Source organism: Triticum dicoccoides, chromosome 3B (assembly GCF_002162155.2).
Source record: "Triticum dicoccoides isolate Atlit2015 ecotype Zavitan chromosome 3B, WEW_v2.0, whole genome shotgun sequence".
Classification (NCBI taxonomy): domain Eukaryota; kingdom Viridiplantae; phylum Streptophyta; class Magnoliopsida; order Poales; family Poaceae; genus Triticum; species Triticum dicoccoides.
In genome coordinates, this window is record NC_041385.1 from 678120868 (window position 1) to 678135552 (window position 14685).

Sequence of the window (14685 nt, forward strand, 5' to 3'; positions counted from 1 at the left end):
CCGCCCCTTCTCCCTCGCTGTCGGCCTCTCCTCGCTTTGTCCTTCCCGTTCCTCCTCCGTCCAATAGATTTTGGGCGCTCGGATCTGAGGACTCGGGGTCGGACTCCGACGCACCTCCATCGCCTCCGCGTCCGGTGCCTGTGTCTGGTCTCCCTGTCATTTCAGCTTCGGGCCGTCGCCGGAAATTCATGCCCGGTGGGCGGGGGCGTCCTGCTTGCGGGGTGCTGGAGGTGGACAGGTGGCGTCGTGTGGCCCGCGGTCGTCGTCGCGCTCTTGCTCCGTCCCCGGCTCGGGGTCTCTTGGGGCCTGGCGTGGGCGATATGGTGGTGTCGGTCCCGCTGTCTCCCCCTCCCCTCCGGCGTCGTCCCCTGTCTGCGCTTCGTCTGGGGGTTCGGTGTCGCCTTCGTCGCCGGTGGCGGCGGCATCGCCAACCCTAGATCCGGCGTTGGCTGCAGCGGTGGACTCTGTCCCTGGGCCGCGGGCCCTCGTGGCTCCTGGTGGGCCTGTTGGGCGAGGGGCGGTGCTCCCCTTGACTCTGTTTCTATTTTTTCCCTCCCTCTTTTGGTTCCTGGGTCGCGGGTGGCCCAGGACCACTTCCCGCCCCCCCTCGGCCCATCCAATTGACCCTGGCCTGGCTCGGTCCGGGTATATCTAGGTGCGGAAGGGTTTCGTCCCCCCATTTCTAGGGTTTCCGGCTTCTTCCTCCAACCTGCACCGGCACCGTTCCCCCATCCGCTTCTTCTCCAGATCTACTCCCCCTCCGCCCTTGTCTCTCTCGTTTGCGACGGTGGTCGCGATGGACCGCTTGCGCGGGTCCTCCAGTGAGGCTGTCTCTGGACAAAAGTGTAGGAGGAAGGGCTCGGGCGAGGCGGAGGCGGATCTGGAGTTGGAGGCTGCGTTGCGCTCCAAGCTCCAGGCGGCGCGTGTTCCGGCCGATGGGGCGGCGTCGGCTAAGGGCGCCCCCCTCGCTCGGCTCTGGCTCGGTGGCGGCTGGTCCTTCGGTGCCCGCGGCCGGATCTGTGGCGACCTCCATTGATCCCTGGGAGTTGGCGGCTGCGGCCAATAGGGCGGAGTCGTCTGGTCCGCTCCCGCTGTCCCGTCTGCCTAGTGTCGCTCCCCTTGGGGATGGCCTGCAGCGGGCTCCGGCGGCTCCTGAGGGGGGGGGGGCGCGGTTCATGCCCCGTGGTGCTGGGGGCGCCGGCTCGTCGTCCTGTCGGCGTTGCTGCTGGGCGGGGCGTTGGCTCTGCGTCTGGACCTGCCGGCGATGGCATCCTTCCCCTCCCCCTCTTGGATCTGCTCGCGCTCCTCCTCAATCCCACGTGGCCAATCCAACTCTCACATGCTTCGCATGCCACCGTCCTGGTCATTTTCAATCTCGCTGCCGAAATCCTCCATTTTGCCTTATCCGTAGAGAAGACGACCACCTTACTGTTGATTGCCAGAATCGTTTCAAACCTCCAGGCTTCGTTCATTATGGTCTTGGTCTCCCTGGCTGTTCCTTCTTTGCCCTTGACCGCGAGGTCCCTATTGTTGTCCCAATCCTAGCGCTTTCCAACTCCGGTATCATCTCTGTCCAGTCCAAGCGCATCACCCCTCAGGTTCTCCTTGATGAACTCCGGCTTTGGGACGATGGAGGATGGGACTAGCAAGCTCGCCAATTGTCTGACTTTGAGTTTTCTGCGACTTTTCCGTCCAAGGAAAGCCTCCGGATGATCTCCTCCTGTACCAGCTTCACGCTTCCCCTCAATCAACTGGTCGTCTCTGTCAAAGCTGCATCTAATGGGTCTAAAGTGATCTCTTCGTTGTCTGAAGTCTGGGTCCTTGTGGATGATGTTCCCCCTGCTCTTCGCTCCTTTGCTTTCATCATGGCCTTCGGTATTCTCGTCGGCAAGCCCATTGAGGTTGACCTTGAGTCCTTGGCTGTCTTGGGCCCGGTGCGCCTGCAGGCGTGGGTGGTGGATCCTCTCTATGTCCGTGGCTCCATCGATGTCTTCCCCTCGGCCGGAGGCTTCCGGTTTAGGGTTCGGGTCAAGGGAGACACGGGCCCGGCGTCGCCTCCACCTACCCCCTTGAGGGAGTCCTGGATTAGGGGTGTCCGGATGGCCGGACTATGACCTTTGGCCGGACTCCTGGACTATGAAGATACAAGATTGAAGACTTCGTCCCGTGTCTGGATGGGACTTTCCTTGGCGTGGAAGGCAAGCTTGGCGATACGGATATGTAGATCTCCTACCATTGTAACCGACTCTGTGTAACCCTAACCCTCTCCGGTGTCTATATAAACCGGAGGGTCTTAGTCCGTAGGACGAACAACAATCATACCATAGGCTAGCTTCTAGGGTTTAGCCTCTCTGATCTCGTGGTAGATCAACTCTTGTACTACCCATATCATCAATATTAATCAAGCAGGAGTAGGGTTTTACCTCCATCGTGAGGGCCCGAACCTGGGTAAAAACATTGTGTCCCTTGTCTCCTGTTACCATCCGCCTAGACGCACAGTTCGGGACCCCCTACCCGAGATCCGCCGGTATTGACACCGACATTGGTGCTTTCATTGAGAGTTCCTCTGTGTCGTCACCTTTAGGCCCGATGGCTTCTTCGATCATCAACCACGACGCGGTCCAGGGTGAGACTTTTCTCCCCGGACAGATCTTCGTTTTCGGCGGCTTCGCACTGCGGGCCAATTCGCTTGGCCATCTAGAGCAGATCGAAAGCTACGCCCCTGGCCATCAGGTCAGGTTTGGAAGCTTAAACTACACGGCCTACATCCGCGGGGACTTGATCTTTGACAGACTCGAGCCGCGGCCGAGCGCGCCGCACTGTCATGATGGGCATGATCTAGCTCTGCCGCCGGACAGCGCCCAGAGCGCCGCTAGGTGTCTGCTCCGACCATTAGCTCGGAGCCGACTGCGCCAGTCAGGGACGAACGGTTGGACACCGCCCCAGGAGCCGCAATCTCTACGGCGATAGAGCCGAATACCAGCCTAGTCCTTTCCGAGGCATGTGACTCCAAGGTGCCGGACTCCTTTCCGGACTCCGAATCTTCCGCACTCCTTTTGATCGAGCCCGATTGGGCTCCGATCATGGAGTTCACTGCCACAGACGTCTTTTAGCACTCGCCCTTTGGTGATATCCTGAATTCACTAAAGTCTCTCTCTTTGTCAGGAGAGCCCTGGCCGGACTATGGTCAGCAAGGTTAGGATGCGGACGACGAAGAAATTCGAAACCTACCCACCACCCACTTCGTAGCCACTGTCGATGACCTAACCGACATGCTCGACTTCGACTCCGAAGACATTGACGGTATGGACGCCGATGAAGGAGACGACCAAGAACCAGTGCTTATAGAGCACCGGACAATCACCTCATCACACGATGTATACATGGTGGACACACCTAAAAGAAGCAACGACGAGGATCAAAAGGGCGCAACCAGGGATCGTTCCCTCGAAAAACAATCAAAGCGGCGGCGTAAGTGCCACGCCAAGCCCCACCTCAACAGAGACCCGGCCATAGAGCAGGGCGAATCAACGGAAGACGAACATGCCATCGAGCAACCGTCCAAACAGGGCGGACAAACCGAACAATCCGTCCCAGGCAAAGATAATAGTCCGGATGACCTCACGCTGGACAAGTCGCTGGAGCACCAGAACCTCCACCAAAGGCTCGTCGCCACTACGCGTAGCCTGAAAAAGCAGAAGTGGAAGCTCAAAACAGCGGAAGATGCACTCAGAATCAGATGGGGCAGAGTACTCAATACCGCACACAAGTACGGCAACAGTCATCACACAAAGAGCTATCCGAAGCAGAAATTACTACCGGAATTTGATGAAGAGGCCTTAGAGCCCCCACAGTCAAAAAACAAGGAAGCCACCAGGTCGGATAGACGACCCCACGATCGACCTCAAGCGACAAAGGGCGCCGCACTCAATACGGCACGCGATCCTCCCAAGGATTTGTATCAAAAAACCGGTCCAACCAGATCCATCTACGGGCCAAGAAAGCAAGCTCTAGTGAGCAATGCAACGCAAAAAATATCCGAACATCACGGCACACCTACATACAGGGGCGCCGCACATCCCCTATGTTTTACCGATGAGGTACTAGATCATGAATTTCCAGCGGGATTCAAGCCCGTAAACATAGAAGCATACGACGGAACAACAGACCCTGGAGTCTGGATCGAGGATTATATCCTCCACATACACATGGCCAGAGGAGATGACCTTCACGCCATAAAATACTTACCCCTTAAGCTCAAATGGCCAGCCCGGCATTGGCTTAAAAGCCTCCCCGAAAACACCATGGGAAGTTGGGAAGAGCTCGAGGATGCTTTCCGGGCAAAATTTCAAGGGACCTATGTCCGACCTCCGGATGCAGACGATATGAGTCATATAACTCAACAACCCGGAGAGTCAGCCCGGAAACTCTGGAACAGATTTCTTACTAAAAAGAATCAGATAGTCGACTGTCCGGACGCCGAAGCCCTAGCAGCTTTCAAACATAGCGTCCGAGACGAATGGCTCGCCAAACACCTCGGCCAAGAAAAGCCAAGAACAATGGCCGCATTAACAAGCCTCATGACCCGGTTTTGCGCAGGAGAAGATAGTTGGTTGGCAAGAAGCAACACCAGCGACCCGAGTACATCCGAACTCAGAGATGGAAACGGGAAACCGCGCCATAACAAAGAACAACGCCGGATCAAGGATAACAGCCCGATGAGCATGGCAGTCAATGCCGGATTCAAAAGCTCTCGGCAAAATCAGAAAAAGGCGCCCCCCAAAGATGACAGGGACGAGCTATCTAACCTCAACAAAATCTTGGACAAAATATGTCAAATCCACAGTACTCCCGGGAGACCTGCAAACCACACCCACAGAGATTGTTGGGTCTTCAAGCAGTCCGGCAAACTCAACGCCGAACACAAGGGGATCGACACACCAAGCGAGGATGATGACGCACCCCACAAGCAGAACACCGGAGAACAAAATAAGTTCCCACAAGAAGTCAAAACAGTAAATTCACTTCAGGTGACAAAAGGGAAAAACAGAACGACGCCTACGAAGATACGCGCCATACGGCCTGCCCCAGAGGAGCATCACCACTGGTTGTTACAACCAATCACCTTCTATCATCAGGATTACTCCAGAGGTATCCGGAACGCAGGCTGGACTGCCTTGGTCTTGGATCCGATAATTGACGGACTCCAATTTACACAAGTCCTAATGGACGGCGGCAGTGACCTAAACCTGTTATATCAAGACACAATCCACAAACTGGGGGTAAACCTAGCAATAATTCGCCATGGCAACACTTCCTTTCAAGGAGTCACGCCGGGCCCAGATACCCAGAGTATGGGTTCCCTTTCGTTAGAAGTCATGTTCGGCTCACCCAACAACTTCCGAAGCAAAAAGCTAACCTTCCACATCGCCCCATTCATAAGTCGCTATCAAGCGCTACTGGGACGTGAAGCTTTCGCCCGCTTTAACACAATACCACATTATGCATCCCTTACACTCAAAATGCCCGGTCCACGAGGCATCATCTCATTAAAGGGAAATATCAATTGATCCCCAAAGTACGGATAATGGTGCGGCCGCCTTGACAGCCACACACTAATCCAGCTTTACTACCCCGGACACGGCTCGACGAGTTCGGCATAATCATACAAAGGCTTAATAGCCGCATAACCCTGTACAAGGGGCTCCGCGTGTTTACACCAGGAGACAATACTGTTCAATTTTACTCATGTCTTATATTTTGTTTATTTTAATTTCTCGCACGATTATTTTTCACTAAGTTCCTCTCCTTCACAGACGAACACCGTGCTACGCCCGTCCAGGATACGGCACAACGGAGACACAGGCGCATACGTGCAGTAGGGACCCGTTTTAAGGATTCTTTTCAGATTAAGACCCTGCGTAAACCTTTTTTACTGTCTCTTGTTGATAACATCCCCCGGTTTTCGCTATAACCGAGGAGGAGGCTGGCGTCTTGGCATGTGGCCACGCCAGAATTTTGAGTGTTCCTGGGCACCAGGGGCTTCTTACCAAGGGCTTTTGTTCGGCCCATTTTCATAAAGACCGAATACCTTAGGGAGTGTTCGGCGTCGCGAGTTTGGCCTTATATGCATCAGCTCCGAATCATGTCTTTGGTCAAATGTTGGGTTTTCCTGGCTCCTGTGTTTTGCTGCCTTACGTTCCGCTCTATCGGCTAAGGCGGCACCAAGAGAACTACTGCGATTGTGCCCAGGTTCGGCCAGGCGAGCACCTCAGTAGAGAAAGCCGAAAACTGACTGTCATGATATAGCGAGAGATTGGTCAACCACTCGATGACTTTTGGAATCTTTAGGATTCCCCCGCATTAACGAAGGGCCGCTTCCCGGTCAGGCACACACGCGCCCCGAATTCGGGCGAGCGCGGTGCCCCTAGGGGCTATTAAGTAGCCCCACTGTCAAACTCCTATGGCTAAGTGAAAGTGATAAAGCATTATAGTCCGGTTGCCTAGTTCGCTGCGCTATCTCCTCCTTTATAGGACCAAGACGTTGGATTAAGTGTGAAAAGGCACCTTTTTGCGAACACCCCCGCATTATATGCGTGGGGGCTGAAGCCAATGACTGCCATCTTTCAGGTTATATACACATATACATTAACGGCCGCACAAGAGGCATTATAATTCTTGCAAGCACAAGTATAAAAAGATTTTATATTCTATCAAAATATTCATTTTACAATAGCACATGCTATTCGAACACAACATCCTTCGAGCACTGCGCCTCTATTAAACGAGCGCCCTGAAGAACTTCCTCAAAGTAGTTCTTGGCAGGTACTCGGCTTTCGTCCGAATCCCGGGATGCAACAACACTAGCCTTCATATCCGCCCAGTATGTTTTGACACGGGCAAGAGCCATTTGTGCACCCTCTATGCACGCCGACCTCTTCATTGCATCAACATGCGGCACCGAACCAAGGAACTGCTGCACCAAGCTAAAATAACTCTTCGGCTCTGGCTCTTCCGGCCACAGACGACTCGCAACATATCTCATGGCGAGTCCGGATAACCTGTTCAGCTCCGCCCAGGCGGCCAAACGGTCGGATACCGAAAGTGGGCGTTCTGGATTGTGGAACTGCGACCAAACAAGTTCTTCCAATTCATGGTCACCTCGACCCCGGAAGTGTTCGGTCGCGTCTGCCGCACTCGCTGCCAAATCCAGATAAGTGTTTTCCACACTCCACTGCCGGTCTAACGGAGCATACTTAGGATCCCCGAACTTCATCCGCAGCATATAGGGCTTTCCAGCCGTGATATCTCCGGCCTGACGTAGCTCCTCCTTCATAGCTCTCATTGCAGAGCGAGTATCCTTGGCCTCGGCAGTGATCTTTTCAAGGTCCTTCTGAGCCGCCCTATCTTCTTGTTCAAGAAATTTACAGCGGTCAGCAGCATCCTTCAATTTTATAGCCATCTCGGCTATTACTTTCTTGCTCTGGCAGTGAGCAGCCTGTTTGGCTTTTAGCTCTTCAGCCGCCTTAACGGCAGCCGCATCACTTTTCCTTGCTTGCTCCTTGACTCGGGCAAGTTCCGCCCGAAGGTTCTGCACGGCAGCAGCACCATCTACAGTAAGCACATATCTTATAAGGCACGAGCATCGAACTCCTCTTATCAGATGTCTTTGGAACATACCTTGTGCCTCGTCTAGCCGCTTATTTACAAGCGCGATGTCGGCATCCGCTATGTCAAGTTGCCGCTTTAGCTCGGCAGATTCATCAGTCTGGCTAGCCACCGAACGCCTCACCACCTTTAGAAAAAAGGTGACATATTATACTTGGGGTTATGATCCTCTGTGTGCCATCACTTTTGACGACACACAGAGTCTCAAGGGCTACTATTTATACAGGGCGCATTTTATATATGCATCTCTACCAAAAGGTACACCTTTTCACGTACCTTAAAGCCTGTTAGGAAACTCCTGGCGGCCTCGTACAATCCGCTTTCCGCGGATGAAATCCTTCCAATCACCATGTTCATCAACGTACGGTGTTCTTCTGAGATGGACGCTCGCCCGAGCAGATCCTTCAGCCCCTCCGACCGTGCACCAGAGGGTGCCGGACTAGCCTGACGACCTTTTTCAGGGTCCGGACTTGGAAAAACCCTCCGAGACAACACCTCGGGGTCGCCTGCCTCATAAGACGGTGCAGCTAGGGGAGGCGTTTCACTCTCCATCATCTCTGGACGAAGATCCCCTGAAGATGAGCTCTGCTGAGAAGGGTTGAGATCCGAACTGCAAGGTAATATTTCGGTTATCTTCCTCAGAAATAAAACAGGGATGTCACTCATTTTGGAACCCCTCTCTTTACTTACGGCTCGGGGGAGAGCTGATCCCCTTGAGGGCGCAATGCGGCCGGTGTTGGAAATATGCCCTAGAGGCAATAATAAATTAGTTATTATTATTATATTTCCTTGTTCATGATAATCGTTTATTATCCATGCTATAATTGTATTGAAAGGAAACTCAGATACATGTGTGGATACATAGACAACACCATGTCCCTAGTAAGCCTCTAGTTGACTAGCTCGTTGATCAATAGATGGTTACGGTTTCCTGACCATGGACATTGGATGTCGTTGATAACGGGATCACATCATTAGGAGAATGATGTGATGGACAAGACCCAATCCTAAGCCTAGCACAAAGATCATAGTTCGTATGCTAAAGCTTTTCTAATGTCAAGTATCGTTTCCTTAGACATGAGATTGTGCAACTCCCGGATACCGTAGGAATGCTTTGGGTGTACCAAACGTCAAAACGTAACTGGGTGGCTATAAAGGTGCACTACAGGTATCTCCGAAAGTGTCTGTTGGGTTGGCTCGAATCGAGACTAGGATTTGTCACTCCGTGTAAATGGAGAGGTATCTCTGGGCCCACTCGGTAGGACATCATCATAATGTGCACAATGTGACCAAGGGGTTGATCATGGGATGATGTGTTACGGAACGAGTAAAGAGACTTGCCAGTAACGAGATTGAACAAGGTATCGGTATACCGACGATCGAATCTCGGGCAAGTACAATACCATTAGACAAAGGGAATTCTATACGGGATCGATTGAGTCCTTGACATCGTGGTTCATCCGATGAGATCATCTTGGAACATGTGGGAGCCAACATGGGTATCCAGATCCCGCCGTTGGTTATTGACCGAAGAATGTCTCGATCATGTCTGCATGATTCCCGAACCCGTAGGGTCTACACACTTAAGGTTCGATGACGCTAGGGTTATAAAGGAAGTTTGTATGTGGTTACCGAATGTTGTTTGGAGTCTCGGATGAGATCCTGGACGTCACGAGGAGTTCCGGAATGGTCCGGAGGTAAAGATTTATATATGGGAAGTCCTGTTTTGGTCACCGGAAAAGTTTCAGGTTTTTCCGGTAACGTACCGGGACCACCGGGAGGGTCCCGGGGGTCCACCAAGTGGGGCCACCAACCCCGGAGGGCTGCATGGGCCAAGTGTGGGAGGGGACCAGCCCCAGGTGGGCTGGTGCGCCCCCCACAGGGCCCAAGGCGCAAAGAAGTGGGGAAGGGGGCAAACCCTAGGGCAGATGGGCCCTAAGGCCCACCCTAGGTGCGCCTCCCCCCTCTCCCCTTCTGGCCGCCACCCAGATGGGATCTGGGGGCTGCCGCCACCCCTGGGGAGGTAACCCTAGAGGGGGCGCAACCCCCTCCCCTCCCCCTATATATACTTGAGGGTTTTTGGGGCTGCCAACACATGAGTTTTCTCCCTCAAGGCGCAGCCCTACCTCTCTCCCTCCTCGTCTCCCGCGGTGCTTGGCGAAGCCCTGCAGGATTGCCACACTCCTCCACCACCACCACGCCGTTGTGCTGCTGCTGGACGGAGTCTTCCTCAACCTCTTCCTCTCTCCTTGCTGGATCAAGGCGTGGGAGACGTCACCGGGCTGTACGTGTGTTGAACGCGGAGGTGCCGTCCGTTCGGCACTAGGATCTCCGGTGATTTGGATCACGACGAGTACGACTCCTTCAACCCCATTCTCTTGAACGCTTCCGCTTAGCGATCTACAAGGGTATGTAGATGCACTCTTCTTCCCCTCGTTGCTGGTTTCTCCATAGATAGATCTTGGTGACACGTAGGAAAATTTTGAATTTCTGCTACGTTCCCCAACAGTGGCATCGTGAGCTAGGTCTATTGCGTAGATTCTTTGCACGAGTAGAACACAAAGTAGTTGTGGGCGTTGATTTTGTTCAATATGCTTACCGTTACTAGTCCAATCTTGTTTCGACGGTATTGTGGGATGAAGCGGCCCGGACCGACCTTACACGTACACTTACATGAGACAGGTTCCACCGACTGACATGCACTTGGTGCATAAGGTGGCTAGCGGGTGCCACTCTCTCCCACTTTAGTCGGAACGGATTCGATGAAAAGGGTCCTTATGAAGGGTAAATAGCAATTGGCATATCACGTTGTGGTTTTGCGTAGGTAAGAAACGTTCTTGCTAGAAACCCATAGCAGCCACGTAAAACATGCAAACAACAATTAGAGGACGTCTAACTTGTTTTTGCAGGGTATGCTATGTGATGTGATATGGCCAAGAAGAATGTGATGAATGATATGTGATGTATGAGATTGATCATGTTCTTGTAATAGGATTCACGACTTGCATGTCATTGAGTATGACAACCGGCAGGAGCCATAGGAGTTGTCTTTATTTATTGTATGACCTGCGTGTCATTAAACAACGCCATGTAATTACTTTACTTTATTGCTAACCGGTAGCCATAGTAGTAGAAGTAATAGTTGGCGAGACAACTTCATGGAACACGATGATGGAGATCATGATGATGGAGATCATGGTGTCATGCCGGTGACGACGATGATCATGGAGCCCCGAAGATGGAGATCAAAAGGAGCAAAATGATATTGGCCATATCATGTCACTTTTTGATTGCATGTGATGTTTATCATGTTTATGCATCTTATTTGCTTAGAACGACGGTAGTAAATAAGATGATCCCTTATTAAAATTTCAAGAAAGTGTTCCCCCTAACTGTGCACCATTGCGAAAGTTCGTCGTTTCGAAGCACCACGTGATGATCGGGTGTGATAGATTCTTACGTTCACATACAACGGGTGTAAGCCAAATTTACGCACGTGAAACACTTAGGTTAACTTGACGAGCCTAGCATGTATAGACATGGCCTCGGAACACAAGAGACCGAAAGGTCGAGCTTGAGTCGTATAGTAGATACGATCAACATGAAGATGTTCACCGATGATGACTAGTCCGTCTCACGTGATGATCGGACACGGCCTAGTTGACTCGGATCATGTAATCACTTAGATGACTAGAGGGATGTCTATCTGAGTGGGAGTTCATAAGATGAACTTAATTATCCTGAACATAGTCAAAAGATCTTTGCAAATTGTGTCGTAAGCTCGCGCTTTAGTTCCACTGTTTAGATATGTTCCTAGAGAAAATATAGTTGAAAGTTGACAGTAGCAATTATGCAGACAGTAGAAAGCTTATGTCCTTAATGCACCGCTCAGTGTGCTGAGCCCCAAACGTCGTTTGTGGATGTTGCGAACATCGGACATACACGTTTTGATAACTACGTGATAGTTCAGTTAAACGGTTTAGAGTAGAGGCACCAAAGACGTTTTCGAAACGTCGCGAAACATATGAGATGTTTCGAGGGCTGAAATTGGGATTTCAGGCTCGTGCCCACGTCAAGAGGTATGAGACCTCCGACGATTCTCTTAGCCTGCAAACTAAGGGAGAAAGCTCAATCGATGAGCTTGTGCTCAGATTGTCTGAGTGCAACAATCACTTGAATCGAGTGGGAGTTGATCTTCCAGATGAGATAGTGATGTTTCTCCAAAGTCATTGCCACCAAGCTGCTAGAGCTTCGTGATGAACTATAACATATCAGGGATAGATATGACGATCCTTGAGATATTCACGATGTTTGACACCGCGAAAGTAGAAATCAAGAAGGAGCATCAATTGTTGATGGTTAGTGAAACCACTAGTTTCAAGAAGGGCGAGGGCAAGAAGGGGTACTTCATGAAATGGCAAATCAGTTGCTGCTCTAGTGAAGAAACCCAAGGTTGAACCCAAACCCGAAACTAAGTGCTTCTGTGATAAGGGGAACAGTCACTAGAGCGGAATTACCCTAGATACTTGGTAGATAAGAAGGCTGGCAAGGTCGATAGAAGTATATTGGATATACATTATGTTAATGTGTACTTTACTAGTACTCCTAGTAGCACCAGGGTATTAAGATACCGGTTCGGTTGCTAAGTGTTAGTAACTCGAAATAAAAGAGCTACGGAATAAACGGAGACTAGCTAAAGGTGAGCTGACGATATGTGTTGGAAGTGTTTCCAAGTTTGATGTGATCAAACATCGCACGCTCCCTCTACCATCAACATTAGTATTAAACCTGAATAATTGTCATTTGGTGTTTGCGTTGAGCATAGACATGATTGGATTATGTCTATCGCAATATGGTTATTCATTTAAGGAGAATAATGGTTACTCTATTTATTTGAATAATACCTTCAATGGTCTTGCACCTAAAGGAATGGTTTATTAAATCTCGATCGTAGTGATACACATTTTCATGCCAAAATATAAGATAGTAATGATAGTACCACTTACTTGTGGCACTGCCATGTAAGTCATATTGGTGTAAAACGCATGAAGAAGCTCCATGTTGATGGATCTTTGGACTCACTCGGTTTTTGAAAAGTTTGAGACATGCAAACCATGTCTATTGGTGTATACGCATGAAGAAACTCCATGCAGATGGATCGTTTAGACTCACTTGATTTTGGATCACTTGAGATATGCAAATCATACCACATGGGCAAGATGACTAAAAGGCCTCGTTTTCAGTAAGATGGAACAAGATAGAAACTTGTTGGAAGTAACACATTTTGATGTGTGCAGTCCAATGAGTGCTGAGTCATGCAGTGAATATAGTTATGTTCTTACTTCACAGATGATTCGAGTAGATGTTGAGTATATTTACTTGATGAAACACAAGTCTGAATTATTGAATGGTTCAAGTAATTTCAGAGTGAAGTTGAAGATCATTGTGACAAGAGGATAAAATGTCTATGATATGATCATAGAGATGAGTATCTGAGTTACAAGCTTTGGCACACAATTAAGACATTGTGGAAACTGTTTCACAACCAATACCGCCTGGAACACCATAGTGTGATGGTGTGTCCGAACATCATAGTTGCACCCTATTGGATATGGTGCATACCATGATGTCTCTTATCGGATTACCACTATCGTTCATGGGTTAGGCATTAGAGACAAGCACACTCACTTTAATAGGGCACCACGTAATTCTGTTGAGACGACACCGAACTATGGTTTGGAGAAACCTAAGTTGTCGTTTCTTAAAAGTTTGGGGCTACGGCGCTTATGTGAAAAAGTTTCAAGTTGATAAGCTTGAACCCAAAGCGGATAAAATGCATCTTCATAGGACACCCAAAACAATTGGGTATACCTCCTAATTCAGATACAAAAGCAATAGGGATTGTTTCTTGAATCGGGTCCTTCCTCGAGGAAAGGTTTGTCTCGAGAATTGAGTGGGAGGATGGTGGAGACTTGATGAGGTTATTGAACCGTCACTTCAACAAGTGTGTAGCAGGGCACAGGAAGTTGTTCCTGTGGCACCCACACCAATTGAAGTGGAAGCTTATGATAGTGATCATGAAACTTCGGATCAAGTCACTACCGAACCTCGTAGGACGACAAGGACGCGTACTGCTTCGAAGTGGTACGGTGATCCTGTCTTGAAGGTCATGTTGCTAGACAACAATGAACCTACGAGCTATGGAGAAGCGATGGTGGTCCCAAATTCTGACAAATGGTTAGAAGCCATGAAATCCGAGATAGGATCCACGTATCAGAACAAAGCATGGACTTTGGTGGACTTGCCCGATGATCGGCAAGCCATTAAGATAAATGGATCTTTAAGAAGAAGACGGACGTGGACGGAAATGTCGCCGTCTATGAAGCTCGACTTGTGGCGAAGAGTTTTTTCACAAGTTCAAGGAGTTGACTACGATGAGATTTTCTCATCCGTAGCGATGCTTAAGTCCGTCGGAATCATGTTAGCATTAGCTGCATTTATGAAATCTGGCAGACGGATGTCAAAACGAGTTTCCTTACCAGTTTTCGTAAGGAAAGGTTGTATGTGATACAATCAGAAAGGTTTTGTCGATCCTAAGGATGCTAAAAGGTATGCTAGCTCCAGCGATCCTTCCATAGACTGGAGTAAGCATCTCGGAGTTGGAATATGTACTTTGATAAGATGATCAAAGATTTTGGGTTTATACAAAGTTTATGAGAAACTTGTATTTCCAAATAAGTGAGTGGGAGCACTATAGAATTTCTGATGAGTATATATTGTTAACATATTGTTGATCAGAAATGATGTAGAATTTTCTGTAAAGCATATAGGGTTATTTGAAAAGTGTTTTTCAATGGAAAACCTGGATTAGGCTACTTGAACAATAAGCATCAAAATCTATAAGATAGATCAAAATGCTTAATAATACTTTCAATTGAGCACATACCTTGACATGATCTTGAAGGTGTTCAAGATGGATCAGTCAAAGAAGGAGTTCTTGCCTGAGTTGTAAGGTAT